This window comes from Caretta caretta, chromosome 7 (genome assembly GCF_965140235.1).
Source record: "Caretta caretta isolate rCarCar2 chromosome 7, rCarCar1.hap1, whole genome shotgun sequence".
Taxonomy (NCBI): Eukaryota; Metazoa; Chordata; order Testudines; family Cheloniidae; genus Caretta; species Caretta caretta.
Genome location: NC_134212.1, coordinates 66,135,231 through 66,162,183, shown reverse-complemented (window position 1 = coordinate 66,162,183; position 26,953 = coordinate 66,135,231). Strand labels below are relative to the sequence as shown.

The 26,953-nt window shown below is 42.3% G+C and overlaps 1 long non-coding RNA gene across 2 annotated transcripts in view; it reads right to left on the bottom strand.

Annotated features, from left to right (window-relative positions):
• Nucleotides 1-13,291: 13,291 nt before the first annotated feature.
• LOC125640364 (uncharacterized) overlaps nucleotides 13,292-26,953 on the bottom strand; it is a 149,123-nt gene continuing 135,461 nt past the window's right edge. For both annotated transcript variants that reach the window (XR_007357774.2, XR_012669337.1), the window contains exon 6: nucleotides 13,292-13,950. This is a non-coding gene — a long non-coding RNA (uncharacterized LOC125640364). The remainder of the gene's footprint in view (nucleotides 13,951-26,953) is intronic.

Below are 26,953 nucleotides of genomic sequence, written 5' to 3'. Positions count from 1 at the left end.
TTACACACATGTGATGGCACCTCTCTCAAAAGCATTATGTACTGCCCACTACTGGAGTCAGGCTATTGGAATAGATGGACCTATAGCCTGATATGATGCTTATTTTGTTTCAAAACCTGGGTTAGTCACTGAAAGCAGTGAGAAAGTGGAAGTGATAAGGTTCTAAGAACAACATGAATTCAGCCTAATTGAACTGCCTTTTATAGTATTTTCATTTTATAGTATTTTATGACATGGTGACAGGTTGTGCTACACATGGAACCAGGAAAAAAACAACAAAACAGAAAATAGTACATATGTGCAAGCTCGTCTTGCAGTTGAAATTCTGACTAGTGCATTTCCCACTTTGGGATCATTTTAAATGGAGAACCTTAACTTTGCTTTAACACATGCAGTGGTTTTGTTTACTTGTTTGCATTTAGCTTTCTAAGACTGCCTACAGAAAGAGTAAAAAAAAATTGAAAAGGAAAAGATAATATCCAATAGTGTTTCGTTGTGCAGCTTACAAGCTCCACTGGCTTGATCAGTGAGCTCCTTGCTACAGAACGTTTGAGCTTGTGAAGCTTATAACCTATAGACCAAATCCTGCTCAATTTACAGAACTAAATGGTACCACTGAACTCAATTGGACTGTCTGTGCATGGAAGGTGAACAAGGAGACTCACACTTGACTTGCTGCATGCACACACGCACAGTGCATCTGTATTTAAAGAAATATCTGTAGTCCCAAGGTGCAAGTTTCAGATGATCAAGGCTGTGTTTAATCAAAACTAATACCACTTTTCAAAGTGCATAAAGGCAGTAGATCTCAGGGAGGATTTTGTCCATCCCACATTTCAAATACTTTCACTCTTGGATCTTGACTTTAATGAGCATCATGATGCTGAACTGCTGAACCTTAATCTTTGATTCTGCAAAGATCACATGCTTAATTTAACACAATATAAGGAGTCCCCTGTAACAGTGAGTCTCAGGGTGTAAAGTTAGGTATATGCATAAATCACTGGAGAAGCAACCCCAGTTTTTAAGCTCTTTGGGGCAGAGAGACATTGTATTCATACCTGTTTGTAAGCACTGCTGGGGCACCTCCCCCTAGCTGCTCTGGGGATTAGCTCCTTCCAGGTCCAACACCCTGCTACTCATTCTTGCACCTTGCCACATCTTTCTCTCTCTGCAGCTTATGTAGTCTCTCTTCATGGCTTGGCCATCCAGCAAAGTCACCATAGTCCTCCCCCATGGGGGCACCAATGTCCCACAGGGCAACTGTCCTAGGCAGTCTTCTGGCTTCTCTGCACCACGTCCCCAGCACAGAGACCCTACATCCTGCAGCCAAGGTCTGCACTGTCCCAAACCCTGCTACTGTTTCCCTGGGCTGCTTTCCACTTTGCCTCAATCATGCTCTTTTTCAACCCCCATCTGGGTACATGTTTCCCCCCAGGGCTTCTAGTCTCTCCCTTATTTCTTCCTTTCATTCTCTAAAGCTACAAATGATTACAGATATCTACACTACAGCCCCCTCAATTTCTAGTTTTAGACCAGCTCAGCCTGTTCCTGTCCAGCTGGGCTCCATCTTCTATTAGGGCTTGCCTAGCCAGACTAATTTTCCCTCAGGCATAGTCTATCAGGTTAATTAGCCCCTTCCCAGATACCTTAACCCTTTCAGGTGAGGGATGGAGTGAACACCCCCTCCTAGACACATGCAATACTGTTGATGTTATACAAATAGATGGTAATTTACCTGAGTTGGATTTGAACTGGCAAAGTGGAAGTAAAATGCTTGAGAACCCATTAGTCAGCCCCTGAGCCATTCACAATGTATATGTATATCTCTCTATAGTATAGTTTCTAGAGCACATTATTATGGTAACTCATACCATGATAAGAATGGCCTTGATCTCAGTTAAATGCATTGTTAAAGTACTTAGGATGTGCTGCTTCATCACAGATATTCTTACACGGCTGTCAAAGAGAAATACCATTTTTCTTCCTCTTCCATTTCACTTTTCTTCACGATATAGTAATTAACAAGAGCCATTAGATGCTGGCAAAACTGTCCCTTTTGAAGTCTCTACATAGCTGTCACCCTGGAGATAAAGGCAGATTATTCAATCTTGACATTACAATTGTGGATTCAAGATAAAAGCCTGGATTAGAAACTTCATAACCTCATGCAGAGAAAAAAAAAATGAGATCACCATGAGGTAATTTTACTCCTGGTTTTGAAAATTTAAGGAGTTCCTTGAGGGTGAAGAGGGTGAGAATATCATGTCTTGAACTGGTGTGGAATGAACTATATTACTTTTTTCTATTACTGCAGTAAAAAAAGTGTTAGAGGAGCTTTTATTCTAAAATGTACCTGAGCTCTAGGGCAAGCAAATTATTCATTTGAATACTAGATGCTGTTATTTATGCTTTACCTCTATTTTTCATCCCTTCTGCTATATATCTTTCTTCTCTTCTCCACCTCCACTTTTTTATAATGTAGAAACAAGGGAAAAAATGGGAGCTGGATGGTGTAGGGGACTGCTCGAGGCAGCCTTTCACATCTAGGATCCCAGTTTGAATCCAGCCCAGCTTGATAGAGCCCCAAAGATTACAACATCTCAGGGCTGTGTTGGTGGCCTTGGTTCTGTTCTTAGTCTCTAAGGCTCAGATCCTCAGAAATTTAGGCACCTCACTCCCACTGATTTCAATGGGCATTAAATGCCTAAATACCTTTGAGGATTCAGGTTTGGGGCATTGCTGCACTCAAGAGTCACAAAGCCTCAAGGATCTAAATCTCATTTTCAAAAGGGATTTAGAAACTTAGGAGTCTAAATCCCATTGACTGTCCAAGAGATATGAATTATGTATTGTGCCACTGATTAGCAAATACCTAAATAGCTTTAGAAATCTGTGCCTAAGCGTCTACATCACAAAACCCACCACTAATGGGAACTTTGTTGGCAGACTCAGCAGGAAGTGGAAGGACTGAATGGGTAGAAAAATTGAATTACCCTTTGACCCCTAGAAATGGTCTCTCCAGATCAGTTTGGTGCACACGGATAAAGCACTATAGCAGCCACACACATGGCCAACCCTTTTCTTTATCCTTTGTGTGGCTGACAAGACAACATTAGTCTTCAGAATTATCAGTCTAGTAGGTTCATGAGCTCTAAAATAAAATAAAAAAATCAAACAAACAGTAATGGAGTGTTAAATGTAAAGAGGCAATACTAACCTCATTAAGCATTTTAAAATAGTCAGTGGGGGGACAATCTAATATAGATAATATAAAACACACACAGAACTGGAACAAGACTTCCCTGGAGGTTCTAAAAAGGGGTTGATTTTTTTCCCCCTTCACTTTTGTGTCTTTCTGGGATCTACCAAGGAGTAGCAGAGGAAGAGCAGAAATGTGAGAAGAAACTCTGTTCTTGTAAGGTTCACAGGCTATTTTGGCTGTCCAAAGGGTTCAGATAACATTTGGATAAGCAGTTGTAGTGAAATCCTGGTTCCATTTAAATCAGTGGGAGCTTTGACTTCAGTGGGGCCACGATTTCACCCCTGAACTGCTAGGTACTTATCTGAACTGGAACCAGGCTCTATTTTTTTTTTCTGAGCAGAACCATTAGAAATGTAGCTCTTTCCTAAAAGCCATATTCTCCAGTGAGATCAATAAAACTGATCTCTACTTGAGAAATTTGAGTGCTTCATTGAAATATTTTGGTGTTTTACTCTGTGTGAGTAGTTCTTCTATGCCTGAAAAATGCTCATCTGGAAACTCATCCCATCCAATGATGCTAAAGCAATCTACTCTGCAAAACCTGCATTGCAGGAATGGAAGGATTCACACTGATGCCCTCTGTGCTGCTTAAGAGCAGAGAACTGCAGCCAATCAGGAGAACTGCCCAGGAGAGGAGAATATTACCTTTAATGAAGATCACTTCATAATGCTTTCAACAGATCTTGCTAGGAGTCACCTTCTTATATTTAATTTGTTAAACATGATGGTGAATTAAAATGAAATGTAAACATTTATATGACATACAAACAGAGTCATCATTTAATATAGAAACCTTTGCATTTCCGTTGTCGTCGTTTCATTTTCATTTTTTTAAAATGGTCTTTGGCTTCTTGATGGAAACTCCTAAGTTTTATTCAAAGCTGTTCCTTTTCTGAAAACATCCTGAATGACTCTCCAAATAGCATAGCATATTTTGGATGGCCATCGCAGCCACCCTTGAATAAACAAAGAAGGCACAGTCTTGAGGGTTGCATATGTCTAATGCATGATCCCTTCCTCTTCTGTGGCATGGAACTTCCACATCATCAGTATATAGTGGTAGATTCGCAGCTTACGCAAACTGTCAGTCACTGACTCCAATGGCACTATGACAATTTACACTAGTTAAGGATCTGCCCCCACGTTTCTATAATAAGAGGTATAGGGATATAAAACACCTCCACAAAAGAGGATTGGCTGTTATTCAGGGTAGTTTGAAATCTCTGGGGCAAATATTTCATTCAATAAACCTAGCCCTTTTTCTTTTTGTGAGCTCTCCATATGACATCATGGTATTTAGGAATTTGTTATTCAAAAATATTCTGTGTGAATGCATTTCAGACGATGGGTTGTTCTCAGACTACTCACTTGAGCCTGCTCCAAAGCCCAATGAAGTCAAGAGAAAATTCCTAATGATTTTAACAGGCTTGGAATAGATCCTTAGAGGATTCAACATTCAAAATATGCTCTTCTGAATGACTGATGATCTAATGTTTCTTTTTTCTGATTGGAGGATGGATGACTGTATTTACGTTGTACAAATCAGATGATTTCTCTCCTAGACAATCTGTTTACTTCCTTCATGCCACAGAAATATTTCTACAGGATTTCCAGTTGAACACTTCTGGAGCAAATATGCCTCCTAAAGTAAACAAGTATATTTGCACAAATACAGTCTCCAGTCCAAACATTCATATGAACAACAACAACATCACATGCACAAATGTATACAGAGAAGCTAATAAAAATGGTACACCCTCAAATACAACATGGAATCTACTAATTTGCTCACGACATGCCCAGCTCTACCCATTATTCATTTCCTAACATAAATGGCAGTCCAGTGAGCAAAATATTTTCCAGTGAACCACGCATGGGAGCTGTAATTGTAGCCAAGATCTATATAGGGTATGAACTCCCTCACAAGAACAGATTCATGTAGTACAACGTGATGGATGGGGAGAGGAATGGGAATGTTACAAAGAAAGTATTGCTTCAAACAAGGTGCTGGAAACACGAGCCTTCCAGCAAAGTGTGATCATTGCTAATAATCTAAAGTGTCTAAAGTAATTCCATATTCCTGTAAAGAGAAAGGAATAGAAATTATATGTAACATAAGGATGTGTCCTAGTAGAATGAACCCCCTCATATCCATGAAGGTTTATATGCATAAAACTGAGAGATTGGGCACCAAAGAAGCCTTTTACCCTGATGTTCTATTATTGACTTGACTCGGGGAATGAATGCCAGATCATTTGAAGAGCTTTGTGTCCACTTAACAAGCCACTGAACCTCTGTGTAACATTAGTGTAGAAGGGAGAAGATCGGGAGTAGAACTGATCATCCCCTCTTCTTGTATATACGAAACACTGAGGCAGTTTCAGCATCTGATAAAGTCCCTCTAACTGACCATCTGGTAGGAGCAGGTGGTATTTCATTCTTAGCTTATTTCAATAAACCTTCAGAAATGAAAGCACAAGATCGAGAATAAAGGGAAGCCATCTCCTGGGAATTTTTAACCATTTGTGGGAGACTGCAAATTAAACAGCCTCCCTGCACTTGGAACTGTTGGGAACCCCGGCTCTTGCTCATTCTTTTTCCCCTCAAGGGCATGAATAACAGCCCTGTTAGGCAGCCTTTGTTTCCCAACATTGTAGACAGGTAGAAAAGCAAGACAAATAGAGAGGTGATGGGGACTAATTTCATCCCTGGTGTGTCTTGGAACAATTCCCCCTGCACATGCTTACCACAGGTCTCAGTTTGGGCCTGACTGTGTGAAGTAATTTGAGATCCAAATGGACACAGAGTTAGATATAAATGTGGAGCTTTCATTATTCATTTTTAAATGACCAGTAAATTTGGCAGTCATTCTATATCTGAAATAGGTGCACACAGATGTATTTGTTATGCCTGACTTTAGTCTTCAATGTAACAGCACAAATCATGACTAATCTTTTGCTATTCACATGGAGGTAATGATAGCCTCAGTCCTGCAAAGATTTATGCACATGCTTAGCTTCGCAGATGAACAGTCCCACTGAAGGCGATTTCATGCATGTAAACTTATGCACATGCATAAGTCTTTGTAGGATCAGGGCCATATATTGTATTTTCACAGATTTCTATTAATTTCTATATTAACAACGTGTGAAATAACTTAACTGACAGGCACGCAGACTACAAATGTTGTAAAATGACAGAGAAAGAGAGATCTTAGGATCTCAATCACTGCTCTTTTTCTTTTCATAGGTGTAGGTCAATGTATTATATATAACCAGAACAATAACACTGGGGTAAAGAACTCTATGCATGCTGCTTACCACTTTCTAGATAAAACCAGGGACTCAGTAGTCTACTTTCAATACCTAATAGAAAAAGTGACCTGAAGTGAGGATTACCTCACTCTTATCTCTGGATTAATTATCCAGTTCAGCTAAACCCAGGATCTTGTTTTTGTGAGGGAGGAGATACCAACCAATCAGAGAAAATGGCAAAAATTAGGGAGTTTTGTAGTTCTTAAAACAATCATTGTTAGACAAAGAAACTTCTTCAAGAAGGAGATTAGAAATTCTGCAACAGGATTAGAGTCCTGGACATTAATGGGTACACACTGCACAGTGAGCAAAAAAGGCACTGTTGTTACAAAAGAAAAGAAGGAAAAAACTCTTCATAAAGTTTGCCATGATGATAAACATTTTTATGTGTGTGTTTGGCTGCATTCAATCCCCCTCTCTGAGTTCATATTAGCTGTGATTTATATTTTTGGCTTAATGGTATCTTTATGATGTTGCTTGATTTAAGGGTAATCATTCCTCTTTTTGTTTTATTAGTCTAGTTTTTTAACCTGACCCTTTGTCCAGGGCACAACAGGGCTAAGTTCCCACTGGCCTTTTCTCCTACTTTCCCCAGTTTTGCTGCCACTGGTTCAGCTCTATCAGTGGTAGCACTGCTCAGAACAAGGATATAATTTTCAAAAAACACCTTAGTAGTTTAAGAGCCTAATCCCCATTTTCAAAAGTGAGTTAGGCACTACAAACCTATGTCAACCTAATACATACAGCCACCGCAGTATTTACTGAGGTGGTGCATGTCCACATTACCTTCCTTGGGTTGGTGGTGCACATCCTCACCAGGAATGCTTCCACCGACCTAAGAGGGGCATTGTGGGGAGCTGAGAGCCCAGTCTCTCAACTCTGCTGGCAGCTCCCTGCCAGGAGCCTGGCTACCCCACAGGCTCCCAGGATCCCAGCGGGCTGTCCCCTCCCTCTCCCCCCTGTGCTCCCCACTGGGAGCCAGGGAGAAGCCACCTGCCCACGGCTTCTCACCCCTCCCAGTTCCCCACTGGGAGCTGGGGGGAAGCTGCCCAGGGCTTCTCAACCCCAGGGAGCATGGTCCAGGTGCCATGGCCTCCGCCCACACCCCGCCTGGAACCTGGCAGCCTTGTCTATTTCACAGCTCACCGAGCTTCTCACCCCAGCTCCCAGCCAGGAGCAAACAGGGGGAAGCCCTCTGGTCTTCTTGCCCTGGCCTCCAGCCAGGACCATGGTCCAGCCTCCCAGCTCTCCAGCAGAACAGGGGGCAGCTGGGCTCTAGCTGCCTGGCTCTCTTGTCAATTTCATGGCTCCTGCATGACCCTAACTACACCAACATAAGCTTTATGCCTCTTGTGGAGGTGGAGTTATGATGTCGGTGTACTAGGGTGGGAGGAAGACTGAAGTGTAGATACTGACATAATTAGGTTGACATAAACTGCCTGATGTCGACCTCACTGTGTAGAGGAGACCAGCCCTTAGTCTGATTGAAAGTCAATGGAACATAAGTTGTAAGACTCAGGTCCACAAAGGTATTTAGGCACCTAACTCCCAGGCTCCTTAATATCTTTGAGAATTTGGACCTGAGTGCCTTTTGAAAATGGGACTTAAGCTCTTTTGAAAATTTAATCCCAAGTGTAAAGAGCATTGTGGTAAAAACCCCAGCATCTTGTCTGCAACGGTGTTCCCATCATTGCTCCCACTGAACTGATGCTAGCACCAGTGGGAAGTTCTGGTGTAAAGGCCTAATTTGGACAAGATGAGCTGGTCTAGAAAGCATTGGTAATAATCCCACAGAAAGTGTAGGGCCAGATTTTCTTCCCCTTATACTGGAGTAAATGAGGAGTAATACCACTGAAGTCAAAAGACTTACACCTAAAGACAATCAGGCTTGTGCTGCAGACGAGGCCTACGTATCCAGCCTCCTCTTGATATATATGGATAAGTGCCATAAACTTTAAAGTCACAGGGTTAGGTCCTTGTCCCACTTTAGTCAATGGTAACACTCCTATAACCGTACATTCTGGGGTCATAGTTATTTAACTGGCAGTGAATATATACAGTAGGGTTGTAAAAAACAGTCTCTGATTCCTCATTGTGCTGAGTCTTGTGCAATCATTTACCTCAATACAAAATTGAGTACAAAGTGTATGGAAAGCAGTGCAAAGTAAGTGTAAAACACTACCATTATGATTCTGTAGCGGTCTACACCCACTTTGCATTGGCTAAATGACTGCAGAAGGTCCAGGGCAACAGAGAACCAGGCACAGAATTCCTTAACTAAGAGCCTCTCTTCTGTTATTGTTAAAAAAACACTCTGAGACAGATCCTCCGCTTGTGTAACTTAGCATACCTTCATTGGCTTCAATAGTACTTTGATTTACATCAGCTGAGGATGTGACCCACACAATGGGGTATGGCACTGCTAATCAAGAGGGGACACTCAAGGACATTAGCTAAAAATCTGGCCTTTTCTTGAAGGGAGGTTTGAGCTGATTGCGTTCCTTCTAATGGAATAGTGAATCCCACCTTTCTATGATGTCATATGGCATCATGCATAGAAAGTGTTCCTTAACTGTAACTCCTTAAAAGTAAAAGTGGCAAAGAGTCCTGTGGCACCTTATGGACTAATAGACGTATTGGAGCATAAGCTTTCATGGGTGAATACCCACTTTGTCGGATGCATTTAGTGGAAATTTCCAGAGGCAGGTATAAATATGCAAGCAATAATCAGGCTAGGGATAACAAGGTTAGTTCAATCAGGGAGGATGATTAATTAGTGATTGATTATTCTTAGTGTATTCCCACTGACCAATACACTAAGAAACTGCACCATCTACTCAGGACACTCCCTACACTAACACAGGAACAAATCAACATACCCTTAGAGCCCCAACCGGGGTTATTCTATCTACTACCCAAGATCCACAAACCTGGAAATCCTGGACACCCCATCATCTCGGGCATTGGCACTCTCACTGAAGGATTGTCCGGTTGTGTGGACTCTCTACTCAGACCCTATGCCACCAGCACTCCCAGCTATTTCCATGACACCACTGATTTCCTGAGAAAACTACAATGCATTGGTGATCTTCCAGAAAACACTATCCTAGCCACCATGGATGTACAGGCTCTCTACACAAACATCCCACAACAGATGGAATACAAGCTGTCAGGAACAGTATCCCTGATGATGCCACAGCACAACTGGTTGCTGAGCTCTGTGACTTTATCCTCACGCACAATTATTTCAAATTTGGTGACAATATATATACCTCCAGACCAGTGGCACCGCTATGGGCACCCACATGGCCCCACAATATGCCAACATTTTTATGGCTGACCTGGAACAACACTTCCTCAGCTCTCGTCCACTCACGCCCCTTCTCTACCTACGCTATATTGATGACATCTTCATTATCTGGACCCAAGGGAAGGAAACCCTGGAAGAATTCCACCACGATTTCAATAGCTTCCACCCCACCATCGACCTCAGCCTGGACCAATCTAAATGGGAGGTCCATTTCCTAGACACCACGGTGCAAATAAGCAACGGTCACATTAACACCACCCTATACCGAAAACCCACCGACCACTATGCCTACCTTCATGCCTCCAGCTTCCATCCTGGACACACCACATGATCCATTGTCTACAGCCAAGCGCTGAAATATAACCGCATTTGCTCTGACCCCTCAGACAGAGACCAACACCTACAAGATCTTCACCAAGCATTCTCAAAACTACGATACCCACACGAGGAAATAAGGAAACAGATCAACAGAGCCAGACGTGTACCCAGAAGCCTCCTGCTGCAAGACAAGCCCAAGAAAGAAACCAACAGAACTCCACTGGCCATCACGTACAGTCCTCAGCTAAAACCTCTCCAACGCATCATCAGTGATCTACAGCCCATCCTGGACAACAATCCCTCACTTTCACAGGCCTTGGGAGGCAAGCCAGTCCTCACCCACAGACAACCCGCCAACCTGAAGCATATTCTCACCAGCAACTACACACTGTACCATAGGAACTCTAACTCAGGAACCAATCCATGCAGAAACCTTGATGCCAATTCTGCCCACATATCTACACCAGCGACACCATCACAGGACCTAACCAGATCAGCCACACCATCACCGGATCATTCACCTGCATGTCCACCAATGTAATATGCGCCATCATGTGCCAGCAATGCCACTCTGGTATGTACATCGGCCAAACTGGACAGTCCCTACGTAAAAGGATAAATGGACACAAATCAGATATTAGGAATGGCAATATACAAAAACCTGTAGGAGAACACTTCAACCTCCCTGGACACACACTTAAAAGGTAGCCATCCTGCAGCAAAAAAACTTCAGGACCAGACTTCAAAGAGAAGCTGCTGAGCTTCAGTTTATTTGCAAACTTGACACCATCACCTCAGGATTAAACAAAGACTGTGAATGGCTAGCCAGCTACAAAAGCAGTTTCTCCTCCCTTGGTGTTCACACCTCAACTGCTAGAAGAGGGCCTCGTCCTCCCTGATTGAACTAACCTCATTATCCCTAGCCTGATTCTTGTTTGTATATTTATACCTGCCTCTGGAAATTTCCACTACATGCATCCGACAAAGTGGGTATTCACGCACAAAAGCTTATGCTCCAATAAGTTTTTTGTTAGTCTATAAGGTGACACAGGACTCTTTGCCGCTTTTACAGATCCAGACTTACATGGCTACCCCTCTGATCCTTAAAAGTAATGTTCCAAAAAGAAACTTCATCCAAAATATCAACAGAATTGCTCAAAAAGAATTATTGCTAGAAAGTTTTATTGTGAGGTTTTAGTTGGATATATTCTTTCTCACATCCTGTACTACATTGTTGCACAGTGTTGTCTGTTATCTGATACTGGTACGTGTGTGGGGATTGGGGCAGGGGTTAATCTAGTAAACAAAGTCCTGGAAAAGTAAGTCAGTTTAACTATGGGCATGGCTACACTTGCAGATGTAGACGGCTTTGAGTTAAACCCGCCTTCGGAGAGTGCAGTAGGGAAAGTGCTGCAGTCTATCCACACCGACAGCTGCAAGCACACTGGCGTGGCCACATTTGCAGCACTTGCAGTGGCATTGGGAGCGGTGCATTATGGGCAACTATCCCACAGAGCACCTCTTCCCATTCTGGCGCTGTGGCTTGTGGGAAGGGTGCAGGGGGTATGGGGCATTCTGGGTCCTATCCCAATGCCCTGTGATGCATCTGTTCGCATCCCAGCAATCCCTGTGCTTCTGTCCACATTTGGCGCCATCTTTCAATATTTTTTGTACTGCGCGCTCTGTCTTCCCTTTCTGTCTGCGAAAATGGAGCCCAAACTGCTGAGGAGTATGCTGACGAGTCTCGCCAGCACATCATGTTTGGCAGTCGAGTTATTCCTTATGATCCGAAGTGACAGTGAGGGCTCCGACGATGATATTGACTCGAGTAACGCAAATGACACGAGTTTGCTTGTGGCATTCACGGACATGCTCACCACTGTGGAACACCGCTTTTGGGCTTGGGAAACAAGCACTGAGTGGTGGGATCACATCATCATGCAAGTCTGGGATGATGAGGAGTGGCTGCAGAACTTTCGGATGAGAAAAGCCACTTTCATGGGACTGTGTGATGAGCTCGCCTCCACCCTGTGGCTCAAGGACACGAGATTGAGAGCTGCCCTGATGGTGGAGAAGCAGGTGACTATTGCAATCTGGAAGCTGGCAACTCCAGACAGCTACTGATCGGTCGCTAACCAGTTTGCAGTGGGAAAGTAGACTGTTGGAATCATGTTGATGCAAGTTTGCAGAGCCATTAATTGCATCCTGCTCAGAAGAACCGTGACTCTGGGTAACGTGCATGACATTGTGGATGGCTTTGCACAAATGGGTTTCCCTAACTGTGGAGGGGCGATAGATGGCTCTTATATTCCAATTCTGGCACCAGTCCACCTAGCTTCCAAGTACGTTAATCGGAAGGGGTATTTCTCTATGGTTCTCCAGGCGCTTGTGGATCACCATGGGTGTTTCATTGACATTAATGCAGTTTGGCCCGAAAAGGTGCATGACGCATGCATCTTTCAGAACACTGGCCTGTTCAGGAAGCTGCAAGCTGGCACGTTTTTCCCAGACCAGAAGACCACCGTAGGGGAAGTCAAAATGCCCATGGTGATCCTTGGAGACCCTGCTTACACTTTAACGCCGTGGCTCATGAAACCCTACACAGGGAGCTTTGACAGCAGCAAGGAGAAGTTCAACAACAGGCTGAGCCAGTGTAGAATGACTGTGGAGTGTGCTTTTGGCCGTTTAAAGGGCTGCTGGCGCTCTCTGTATGGGAAACTGGACCTGGCCGATGACAGCATCTCTGCAGTTATATCCGCGTGCTGTACCCTCCATAAAATTTGTGAAGGGAAGGGTGAACGATTCACTCAGGCATGGAACTCGGAGGTTCAACACCTAGAGGCTGAATTTGAACAGCCAGAGATCAGGGCTATTAGAGGGGCCCAGCACAGGGCTGCAAAGATTAGGGATGCCTTGAGGGAGCAATTTGAGGCTGAAAGTCCCTAGTAATGTCTGGTGCCCTGCATGGGAGTGAAGTGCAGCGGTTCCAATGTTAGCAGGAATCTGTATTTGCTGTGCTGACTTGCAGTGCCTGTTTCTTTCCTGGGCTAAGGTATCTTTTACTTTATGCAATCATAAAGAATGTTTTCAAAGCCAAAAAATCCATTTATTGAAAAGAAACAACTGCTTGGGAAACAGAAAGAGCAAGGGGGTGTGGTGGGGAATGGTACAATCACAGATTTATGTATGTCCTATTATTATACTCAGCCTTCCTGTCTGGAGTGCTATGCAATGAATGCTGCACTTCAGGATGGCTATACTGCATGGTGATGGGGGTTGAGTGCAGTGGGTAAGGGTCGTCGTTTTCAGGGCTGGGTGGTGAAGCTACAGGTGTTGGAGGCACCTGGTGGCAGTAAGAACCTGGATGTTGGGGAAAGTGGGTTGGAGGTGACATGGGGGCACAAGGGAAAGCGTTTTGGGACAAGGGCTTCCGGGGGAGGGGTGCAGTAGTGCTCCGCCTGCATGGCTATGAGCACCTGGATAGAGTCCGCTTGGCACTCTATTATGCTTATCAGCCAATCCATGCTTTGCTGCCAGAACACCGCACTTTTGTGCCGGCACTCCTCATTCTGCTGGCGGATCCTCCTTTCATTGTCCCGCCACTCCTGCACTTTTTGATTTTCATTACTTGAATGCTGCATGACTTCATGCAACATGTCTTCCTTGCAGACATGGCCTCTTTCTGATTCTTTGGAGTCTTTCGGCCGGCGATAACACGGACAGCTGAGATCTCAAGGTTGCATCTGTAAAGGCAAAATGCAACACTTATCAGAGGCAGCATTGGTCACACCAGACAGAGCAATGATTCCCCCGTACTTAATGGCAAGCACAGTCTACACGATAGCATAATTTGCCGTCCCAAAGTGAGCGCACATAACCCACGGGAGCCCCAAAATGGTGAGTAAGCACAGGGTCAAGTGTGACTGATGGCTGGTCACCTGAGGGTAGGGCAGTAGAGTTCAAAGTGATGACCAGAGTGGCTAGAACAGGCATTGTGACACACTTCTGGAGACCGATCAGAGCGCACTAACAGACTAGGGTGTCCACACTGGCACTGCAGCTCTCCAGCGGGGGCACACCACACTTTATTCCACTTGCCGAGGTGGAGTACCAGGAGCGCTCTACGTGCCTTGCCAGTGTGGACGGGTAGTGAGCTAGTGCACCCGGGGCTCCTTTTATGCGCTCTAACTCGCAAGTGTAGCCAAGCCCTATGTTGCTCGGCGGTGTGAAAAATTCATACCTCTGAGCGACGGCATTAGCCTACCTAAGTCTCCACGCAGACAGTGCTAGGTCGACAGAAGAATTCTTCCATTGAGCTAACTACCGCCTCTCGGGGAGATGGATTACCTACACCGACGGAGAACACCTATCAGTGTCGGCAGCATCTACACTGAAGCGCTACAGCAACTCAACTACAGCAGCACAACTGTGCCACTGTAGCATTTTAAGTGTGGACAAGCCCAAACACATAACAAGATCCAGTGGCTGGAAATTGGTGTCAACAGAGCTCAAACTGGAAATAAGACACATTTTTAACAGTAAAAATAGCTGCCCGTTAGCACAGATTTCCAGAAGATGAAATAAATTCTCCATCATTTGGAGTCTTTAAAACAAGATGTGAGGTCTTTCTGAAATGGATGCTCTTGTTCAACTCAAGGTGTTGGCCTTCATGCTGGACTTCTGGGGTGAAATTCTATGGCATGTGTCATACCAGAGGTCAGACTAGATGGTAGTCCCTTCTGGCCTTCTAACTGATGAATCCATGTTGCTATTTTATATTAATCAGGTCCCACAACCTCCTTCTCATTATCACCTCATTCCTTTGAACCATCCAAGCACCATATTGTTAATAATCCATGTCTTTTTCTTGTTACATGTTTTTCAGATTATATCTATAACACACTGTAACGATTCTTTCAGAAAGGGCTTGTTTGCCTAGTGTCAAGACTCCTCATTAGTGCAGCCTTTGATCTGTGGCACGCACAGGATGGGGGTGGGAGGTGTATTGTTATTGTATTAAGATTTTCACAATAAGAGGTGTCAAGTGTCCAATCGAATGCACACAGAATACGATTACAAAAATAAAAACCAGTCACAGCCATAACAGAGGGTTTCTCTAGCAATTACTTAGGAGAAAAACTGAAAGTTTTTCAGAGCACTGTTCAAAATTACTGGGCCAGATTCTTAGCTGGTGTAAAGGTCTGGAGTTCCACTAAAGTCACTGTTAGTAGAAGAGGGCATTCATCTTCACTCAAGGTGGGTGAACTCATTCTAGCTAATTTTGCATGCACTCCAATATTCTGGGTTCCCAAATTCAGACTGCACTAGAATATTTTTGGGATGGTATTCAGCTAAAAAAAACGTGCAGAGGGTGAGAGAGCAAATACCCTAGTAAAAAATGAAGCCGCTCGATAATCAAATCCAAAAGACCTAACTCTGCAGCCCTTAATCTGCAGAACTTTTATTAAGCATACTGCATAACAGAGCTTGTATCAGTTACATTGAGAGTAGTTTGATTAAGGATGCAATATTTGGCCCAGTATTTTTAATGAAGATAGGATTCCTGTGATTCTAATGAAACCCTACACTTTTTTTTTTTTTTTTTGGTGGGGGCGCCCTCAATGCTTCTCACCATTTTCTGTACTCCTCTCATTTAGCAATATGGAAGGATTGGGTGGTTCTGATGTCTATTCATGCCCCCACATTGAGAAATCTTGCATCTAGCCAAACAAGCTGAGTCTTCCCCTCCTCTAGGCTTTTATAAACCGTATGATCCTTTCAATTTAGCCCATGAGTTTTTCTTTTCAGGCTTAAAAAGTTGGGAATTCAAATCGGTTGTGAACCTTCCAAACCCAAAAGATAGTCTAAGACATTTGCAAAAACCTCAAAACTCCACAAGCTCCCTTGACTGAACACTGATTTCACATCAAGGGCCATATTCTGTCCTCAAAGAACCCCCCACTTTTGTAGAAAGGTACCCAGGAAAAAAAATCAAATCATGTACAGTACTGGGGTGTCACAAGCTAAATCAGTTCCACCATCTTCCAACTCATATTCTTCACCAGTTCTGCATGCTGAATGTGGAGAACTGGATGGCTCAGGGAATTTGAAGTCTCTTATTTCTAGATCACTGGCTAAACTCCCATCCAGATGTGAAATTCTGGCCACATTCAAGTCAATGGCAACAACTCTGACTCAAATGAGGCCAGGACTTCAACCTAAGTATATGATGATCTTAAATTATTGACAGTTGTTTGGTGGCCTGTACCAAATGGCTTAGAGCACTACTGTGGTAGCATCTAAAAATGTTAAAGCTTTGCTTTTGCAACTTAGGCTATGTCTACACTATTTACTCTTTATTTGTATAGAAATACCTGTATGTTAAGGTAAAGCACACCTAGTGTGGCCATAATTATACCGGCAAATCTACATTTTTTACTGGTATAGCTTATTCCACAACTCTTGAACAAAACTGAATGTACCTATGCTACTAGAAGTACAGTTCTGCCACTATAACTGCATCTACATTAGGTGCTTGTGCTTGCACAATTATGTCACTCAGAGGTCACATCCCTCACTGACATAGTTATGTTGGAAATAGTCTGAAGTGTCGACACAGCCCTCATAACATTACTCCATTATTCACCGTATTTTTTAAGTGTTCCCTATAGTTAATACAGTGAACTTTCAAAGTTCATTCTGATTTAAAGGTGTACACAGTTCCAGAGATATTTCCAATGTTAACTACAGTATTTAGAATCTGATCACTCAAAATGGAGTGAACTTGAACTGCACCCACTGCATTGAGCATTGAGAGTATCACAAATAGTACAGTATCCTTATTTACCTACAAAGGCAAAGCTGTATGAGTGACCACTGTAGCTCTTCAGGCCTGGCCAAAGGCCCATTGCAGTCAATGGGAATCTTTGACCTATCAGAACTGCCACTAGAGGCCACCGTTCCTGGCAATTTCAGCGGAGAGACCAAGGAAATGAACCAGAATGGAAAATGAGCCTCTCTCTCTCTCTCTCTCTCTCTCTCTCTCTCTGTTCCAAAGAGACTGTTACTCCGGGTCAGGCTGAGGCAAGGTGATAATAGGGTTGTTTTCATTGCTGATGCATCTCTTCTGTGGTTACAGGAGTTTGGTTTCCAAGGCAGTCAATCATACACATTTTATGAGCACTCAATTCACTTTTTCAACTCTGCCATGAAGGCAAACTTCCTTTTCAAAAAGGTCAGTAGCTATCGGATGTGAAAGTTATTTTTTACTTACAATGTTGTTGCTGTAAGAAAAAAGGGGGGAATACTGCAAGGAATAAATTTACTCTTAGAATGGTATTATCTGGATTCTGTAACATTCATATGCTTGAAATGTCAATGAAGGAGCCACAAAGCAGCCGGTGTGTTTTCAATGATCACATGGCAATGTTCCACAGACATGATTGATGATGGGTTAATATTGCTTTTAAATGTTCTAAAGATCACATTAGGAGGCAGGAGTCAAATTATAAAGCAATCAGAAAAATGTGTTTTCTCTGAAGAATTATTAATATCAAAGCAAACACCTTTGGGGAAGCTAATGGCGTGTTACCTTTACACAATTTTAAAAACCCCAGAAATAAAGATACTTTAGAAAAGGGAAATATGAGTATTTCCAATATGGCAACACTTGACATTTGTAAGTGCTATATAGTAGGTGAAGATCCTCTGATCCCTCTAAAGTGTGGCAGTATTTTCCACCAGGCTAGCTCAAGCTGCTTCTATCCTGGCAGAGGGTCTATGGATGTCAGAGGAGATGCTGTTTCTCTGCTTGTTACACCACAGCTGCACTCTGGTCTCCATCAGCCTGGCTTACTACTAGCCAAGAGGCCTCAACATACTTCCAAGTCCCAAATTCCCCCAAAACCATCTGCCCTGAAATGTCCAGCCCTCTCCAGGACCACTCAGAGACAGAATACAGTTCAGTTGTTCCTTTGAAAATACCCAGCAGCTTGCCACATCAACTGGAGTTCACAATTACTTCAATTCAGACACAGCACTGGGTTGGTTTAGATTCAAATAAAACAAGTTTATTAACAATAGGATGCCAAGTAAAAGAAATAAAGTGACAGACACATCTAAAAGTCTGAAACTGAATCTAGCAAGGTATGGTCTTTGTTTAAGATGATTTCTCTCACCAATTATTCTTTGTCCAGCATGACTGACTCCTTCTCAGGCTGAATCTTTCACAGAAGTACAAAGTGCTGGTTTCCCTTGTTGTCTTATTTGAAAGATAAAGATGGATTCTCTCTATGTCCCTCATATTACCAAAGAATTGTCTTTGTTCTCAAAGTTAGAAAGGCCTCCTGGAGATTCAGTCTCCTGTATTTCTTCGTGGTGCAGGAGCCATGTCTCTTGAGTTCAGGTTCAAGACAACACCTGCTGCTTTGCAGGGTAGCTTTGTTTATGGCTAACATGTAAATCGAAGTAAACCCACATTCCTTTGTCTAGGATGGACCTGTTTATCACCTTTACCTAGGCTACGCTGTCTTTCTTAAGCATGTTCTAGTAACATTATGCAGAGAGAACTCACAACTTCACATAAAAGATTATCACATGCACTTTACAATGATATTAATGGTCATTAATTTTCAAATGATGCTTTACAAAGCATAATTTGTACACACATCATTGAGGTAACGTATAGGGTGTGAATATAGGGTTGCTTAGAGGCTCAGAGTGGATGTTGAAGGAGGACGTCACGGCTATACTGGCTGCACACCAAATGGGACTCCCAAATCTTCCATCTGGGTAAACCAGCAGCTTTCCAGCTCCTAGTGGCGTCAAGGGGATGGAACAGACTGACGGCTTGATCAACAAATCAATCTAGTGAGAGAACACTGGTGTGCTTGATATGCACTGGTGTGCTTGTCAGGCGGCTGATCCATGTTTGCAGCATACCAGAGGCCAAATGCTAGGAGTGGTTTGAGAGGCAACTCCTTTGACAGACACATCATGGATTAGATGCCTATTTTCCTTCTTGTTCTCATTATATAACCTCTTTGTTTTCAGCGTTTCTTCTCCTCCTCCATTCTGTGGCAGCAATTGTGCATGCTAATGAGATATCCTAATGCAGCAATGGCCTGTCAGCAGCAATGTGCTGGAGGGAGGATCTCAGGGGCTCCTAGAAACCCTTTGTTAAAATTCTGTGGGCACGCTGAGAAATGAGGAATTATTATTGGTTAGGTGCTGACTATGTATTGGAGCTTTTTCCCCTGCCTCTGATGCAACTCTAGTCCTTTCTGGTTATTGCTAAAATCATCTCTGCCAGAGATCACTTATTTCTGGGGCTCAGAAAGATACTTCTGAAAAGCAAGGGGTTTTTTTGTCTTTGGAATAACCACATTGTACCAAATAGGAAATATTTTTAGATCATCACCCAAGGGAAGGGTCCCATCCTTCTCTGACAAAGACTTCACCTCCAAATATGAGTTGTGCAAACTAAAGACTCCTATACCATCAATATGCTCACTATAATTTTCAACAACAAAAGCTGAAATACAGCAGAGTGAATGTCCTTCATGTAAGTTGTATGCCAAGGGGTGTTGCTTCTCTTTTTGTTACTGGCTTACAGTAAACAGAAAGCATCTTCATTCAAATGGGGAAATAAATTAATAGACTCACCAATCTCTAGCCCACCCTGCCTGCAGACACAGATCCCACAACAAGTTTTACAACTGGCTCAGAGGAAAAAAATCTTTGGAGCTTCCTTTATTAATAGAGGCAGCATACCAGTGATATGCCAATTCCTCAGTTGTTGTCTTCAGCACTTTTTGGGGTCACTAGACAGATTTGGTTACTTGATCATCTCTGGTTTTGACTGTCCCCACGTACAATCAGTAAGACTGCTATCTGGAACAAACATCAATTTTCCTCTATCACTCTCATAAAATGACAATACAAAGCTTTTACATGTAATGTTTGTTACTTTTTGTTCTTCATCAGAAGGAGACTAGGCTGGTGACATCTTACCATCCCTAAGAAGCACACCACAGCACACAGGAAGCATTTCTCTAGGATCCAACTCCTATACATTCAGACAGATCTAGCAAGACCATGTGGAATAGTACCTTCTGATTAACTCCCCAGTGTTATATTACCAATGCACTGAACTAAGATGTTGTTATAAAAATAACCTAAGAAGGCATTCTTAATATTAACCTTAAGTCTAGGAGTTTGTGACTTGTCCTAGACAGGTGCTCAAGAGAGAGGATAGGGCACAAGAAGCCTTCCTCCTTCATCTCTCTCCCCCACTTAGGAGCTAGTCGCAATCCTAGTCCTTGCACTTTGCAAGCCAGATTCTGACCAGACTTTTCATAGGAGCACAGCAGAGATGTGTGCAGTAAATGCCTCCTGCCTCTGTGAAGCCAGTGTAAGATCACAATAGCATTTCCTGAGCGCAGGAAGATGGACCAAGGTCTTGTACTACCAAGCAAAAATAGCGGGCCAAAAGGAACGATCTGCACTATCCTCATGGAAAGTGTGCCCCATCATGTGCCCTGAGCAGCCCAGGCAAAGCCTGAGTCTGCTGAGGAACCATCCTTCCTATTGCACCCTCAGAAGTGATGTGGTTCAACGTCATTCCCTATACAGGGCTGTGTGTAAATTGCACAGTCTAGCCCCATGAGTGGAAGGACTGTTTGCCAGCCTCCCCACACTCTCTTGTCCACTGCATCAGCTCAGTTCCAGAAGGCTGCTCTGAATTAACCCTCCAGGAGCAACTACTGGATCAGTGAGCCTTTGCACCCGCTCTATTGCAGGGCTATTGCTTTACAGCCACCATGGATATGCTAATTGCTCTAAACCTCAGCACTCCCCCATGAAACTCTTTGACTCGCAAGTGTATTGTGTGCTTAAATGCCATGAAAAAAAATATAAAGCTACTCTACTCAAACCCCAGCAGGTTCCTCAGTGACTAAGCTCCACTAATTAGTAACAGCTGTTAATGAAGTGTGCAGGTACAAATCTAACCTCTCCAATCAATGCATATGAGATTCTTAGACTGTAGCAATATTTAAAGGGGATATTGCAAAGGAAAAACAAGAATACAACCATTTAAAAGTCACAATTTTGTAGCAGAGACCCTGTTACTTTCTCCCAATCATAGAGATTTCAGTTACCACTAAATATAGTATCTATTTGTCTGCGATTACTTAAAATAACAATTTTTGTTCTGTTTACCTAAGTTGGAAAACTGCCGTTACTCATGAGTGAGAGTAGAAATGAACAGCCCACTCAGTGGAATTTAATAGGGTGCATCAATTCTTTCCAGGTAAGCCAAGGAAATAAATTGCTAATTTACTATTATTCAAAACTGAAACAGCCTTTTTAATTAATGGCTGAATACATAATTATATGCTCAGAAAACATATAGCTTACACCATGCCTGGCCTGCAAAAAAAATGATTTGAGAAACTCATACCCAACATGATATCAACACACTGAAAACTCTGACAATTAGCAATTTCACCCATTTTCAGCCACACTGCGCATAGCTGCCTTCCTGGAAATGAATTAACAAACAGTAGCTTGTTTTCTCTTAATAATGGTATAATCCTAGTTTGTTTTTAGCCATAAAAGAGTTTCAGAGTCTTTGACTCAGTCTGACCTTCAGCATTATACTGCTGTATAGTATTATATCAGATTACAAATACAGCATAAAATAAACCATTACCTGAACAGAAATTAAGGATTTGAGATTTTCATTCAACCATAATTATTGTTCCATTCATAGCCCATTATTGTCCATTATAGTCCCAATCCAGTAAAGCATTTAAGCACATGCCTAAGTGATTTGCTGAACCAGGGCCTCTAGGTAGAAGCATCCAACTTGAACCTCACAGTTAGGTAAATCTCATTCCCCTTATTCAGCTAAATTGTCCCAATTATGTCAATGCAACTACTTTCATGAGTAAGGCATGCAGAATTAGCACCAGGTTTGAATACTCAAGGATAATGACAGCCTTATCTGACAAAAAACAAATCATTTGGTTAGCAGCATGGTATAATTTGCCAGGGACTATTGTCCTTGTACCTATTGCTCCTGCATCCAAGGGATTCGGTCATTAGAAACATAGATAGTTGGGTTTGCGATGAGCAGGAGAAACACATGGTGACGTGCCTGATGCGAAGGTTGTGGATCTCTCGAGACATCTAGATAGATTTATGTATAGTGCTGGGGAGGAGCTAGTGGTCGTGGTACATATAGGTACTCAGTGGTTTGAGCATTGACCTGCAATGACATAGGGAAGGATTGGAGAGAGGTCCTGGAGGCCAAATTTAGGCTGGTAGGTAAGAGATTGAAGTCCAGGATCTCCATGGTAGCATTCTCTGAAATGCTTCTAGTTCCATATGCAGGGCCAGTTAGACAGGCAGAACTGCAGAATCTCAATGTATGGATGAGATGATGGTGTAGGGAGGAGGGGTTTTGATTTATTAGGAACTGGGGAAATTTTGGGGATGGGGGAGCCTATACAGGAAGGATGGGCCCCCACCTAAACCAAAATGGAACCAGATTGCTGGCACTTGAAATTAAAAAGGTTGTAGAGCAGTTTTTAAACTAAGGGCTGGGGGAAAGCTGACAGGTGTGGAGGATCACATGGTTTGGACAGAGGCATCCCTTAGGGGAGGATCTATTAATGGACAGTCTCTATGTCCTAGAAGGAGGAGAGGATGTAAGATGATAAAATACAGGTAGGATCTGATAAGAAACAGTCAAATGAAAAATAATCCCATTCAATTACATCATGTAATGGGAGACAGCTAAAAATTGACAATTTTTTAAAGTGCTTATATACTAATGCTAGAAGTCTAAATAATAAGATGGGTGAACTAAAGTACCTCTTATTAAATGAGGATATTGATATAATAGTCATCACAGAAACTTGGTGCAATGAGGATAATCAATGGGACACAGTAATACTAGGGTACAAAATATATCGGAAGAACAGAACAGGTCGTGCTGGTGGGGCAGTGGCACTATATGTGAAAGAAACCGTAGAATCAAATGAATCAAACTGTGCCATAGAATCTCTATGGATAGTAATACCATGCTCCAAGAATAAGAATATAGCAGTAGTACCGACCACCTGACCTGGATGGTGATAGTGACTGTGAAATGCTCAGGGAGATTAGAGAGGCTATAAAAATAACAAACTCAGTAATAATGGGGGATTTTAACTATCCCCATATTGACTGGATACATATCACCTCAGAACAGGAGGCAGAGATAAAGTTTCTTGACACCTTAGATGACTGCTTCTTGAAGCAGCTAGTCCTGGAACCCACAAGAGAAGAGGCAATTCTTGATTTAGTCCAAAGTGGAGCACAGGATCTGGTCCAAGAGGTGAATATAGCTGGACTGCTTGGTAATAGTGACCATAACATAATTAAATTTAAATATCCCTGTTGCAGGGAAAACTCCACAGCAACCCAACACAGTAGCAGTTAAACAAAAAGTAAAAGGCATCATGCCAAAAGTGAAATCCCTGCAAGCTGCACGGAAAAGTTTTTAAAGGCACCATAATAGAGGCTTAACTTAAATGTATACCCCAAATTAAAAAATATAGTAAGAGACCAAAAAAGTTCCCCCGTGGATAAAAAACAAAGTAAAAGAAGCAGTAAGAGGCAAAAAGGCATCTTTTAAAAAGTGGAAGGGAGGAAAATAGAAAGAAGCATAAACTCTGGCAAATGAAGTGTAAATATATAATTAGGAACGCCAAAAAAGAATTTGAAGAACAGCTAGCCAAAGACAAAAAGTAATAGCAAAAAAATTTAAGTACATCAGAAGCAGGAAGCTTGCTAAACAACCAGTGGGGCCACTGGACGATCAAGGTGGTAAAGGAGCACTCAAGGATGATAAGGCCATTGTGGAGAAACTAAATGAATTCTTTGCATCGGTCTTCACGGCTGAGGATGTGAGGGAGATTCCCAAACCTGAGCCATTCTTTTTAGGTGACAAGTCTGAGGAACTGTCCCAGATTGAGGTGTCATTAGAGGAGATTTTGGAACAAACTGATAAATTAAACAGTAATAAGTTACCAGTACCAGATGGTATTCACTCAAGAGTTCTGAAGGAACTCAAATGTGAAATTGCAGAACTACTAACTATAGTCTGTAACCTATCATTTAAATCAGCTTCTGTACCACATGACTGGAGGATAGTAATGTGATGCCAATTTTTAAAAAGGGCTCCAGAGGTGATCCTGGCAATTACAGGCCAGTAAGCCTGACTTCAGTACTGGGCAAAGTGGTTGAAACTAAGAACAAAACTGTCAGACACATTGATGAACATAATTTGTTGGAGAAGAGTCAACATGATTTTTGTAAAGGGAAATCATGCCTCACCGATCTAGTAGAATTCTCTGAGAGAGTCAACAGGCATGTGGACAAGGGGGATCCAGTGGATATAGTGTACTTAGATTTTCAGAAAGCCTTTGACATGGTCCCTCACCAAAGGCTCGTAAGCAAAGTAAGCAGTCATGGGATAAAAGGGAAGGTCCTCTCATGGGTCAGTAACTGGTTAAAAGATAGGAAACAAAGTGTAGGAATAAATAGTCAGTTTTCAGAATGGAGAGAGGTAAATAGTGGTGTCCCCCAGGGGTCTGAACTGGGACCAGTCCTATTCAACATATTCATAAATGATCTGGAAAAAGGGGTAAACAGCGAGGTGGCAAAATTTGCAGACGATATGAAACTACGCAGGATAATTAAATCCAAAGCAGATTGTGAAGAGCTACAAAGGGATCTCACAAAACTGGGTGATTGTGCAACAAAATGGCAGATGAAATTCAATGTTGATAAATGCAAAGTAATGAACGTTGGAAAACATAATCCCAACTATACATACAAAATGATGGGGTCTAAATTAGCTGTTACAACTCAAGAAAGATCTTGGAGTCATTGTGGATAGTTCTCTGAAAACATCCACTCAATGTGCAGTGGCAGTCAAAAAAGCAAACAGAATGTTGGGAATCATTAAGAAAGGGATAGATAAGACAGAAAAATATCATATTGCCTCTATATAAATCCATGGTACTCCCACATCTTGAATACTGTGTGCAGATGTAGTCGCCCCATCTCAAAAAAGATATATTGGAATCGGAAAAGGTTCAGAAAAGGGTAACAAAAATGATTAGAGGTATGGAACAGCTTTCGTATGAGGAGAGATTAATAATATTAGGACTTTTCAGCTTGGAAAAGAGATGGCTAAGGGGGGATATAATAGAGGTCTATACAATCATGACTGGTGTGGAGAAATTAAATAAAGAAGAATTATTTACTCCTTCTCATAACACAAGAACTAGGGGTCACCAAATGAAATTAATAGGCAGCAGGTTTAAAAGAAACAAAAGGAAGTATTTCTTCACACAACGCACAGCCAACCTGTGGAACTCTTTGCCAGAGGATGTTGTGAAGGCCAAGACTATACCAAAACAGAACTAGATAAATTCATGGAGGATAAGTCTATCAATGGCTATTAGCCAAGATGGGCAGGGATGGTGTCCCTAGCCACTGTTTGCCAGAAGCTGGGAATGGGCGACAGCGGATGGATCACTTGATGATTACCTGTTCTGTTTATTCTCTCTGGGGCACCTGCCATTGGCCAGTGTCAGAAGACCTGATACTGAGCTAGATAGACCTTTGGTCTGCCCCAGTATGGCCATTTTTATGTTTTTATCCCTACTCCTTTCCACGATCAGCCTACATAGATCTAGCCTAGACCTTATCTCCACTTAGCATAGTAGTATGGAATTCCCCTGTGTTCCCACCCACTAATGCAAATGAAACCTGATGGCTTCACCAGTTTGGGACTCTATTATCAGAAATGCAGTTTACATGTAGAGACTAGCTGAGGAAATAGAGTGGCCAGAAGAAGAAATCCATTAAATTGAGTGTTCTCCACAGAAAAACATTGAGAGCCTACACTACAAAGAGAAAGAAACAACACAGAAGAAAGCAAAAGGAATATCATCCACAGACAGCAGCTCAGGCTTAATTTTGGAGAGCTTCTAGAACAGGCTGCAAATAGCACTGTGACCTATAACCTTCCATTATTTAGCATATTTAGATCTATACATTAGCAGAGTTAAACCCCAATTTTACAATGTCTTGAGGAAAACCTTCATAAACATCAAATTTGTAAAAACAAAAACCAATTCCAGACAACATGGAAACTCACAATTATTTAAGATCCCAAAGGCTGGGGTTCACCTGTACAGAGCAAAGTATTTAAACATTTTGCTCTAAAATATATATTTCCATTTACAAACTTTCTTTTCAATAAAGTGTTTCTTATTTAATATCCTCTCTCTCTCAGCATCTCCAGTCAGTATCTCAGATACATATTCAAACTAGCTTCAAACCAGATGCTAAAGAATTTAATAAGCCTATAGCTATGGAAGAGGGAAGTTACAATGGTTCCTTGCAAAAGATGGGAGAATACACAGTTTTCTTGCTCAAGTCTACTTTGACAGTCTTCCAAACACGCTATGTTTGTTTTTCTCACCCATTCCTGCAAGTGATTTTTTTTACTTGTTCCATGAAAATTCATCCTGGCAAAGGTTCACACCAGAGGCACTCACACAACTATCAGAAAGCACATTGTGGCCTGGCTCTCTTTACACCTATCCTGATGTAACTCCCCTGACTTCACTGGAGCTATGCTTGGTTTATGATGGTAGAGTGGAATCAAGCCCTGTATGACTG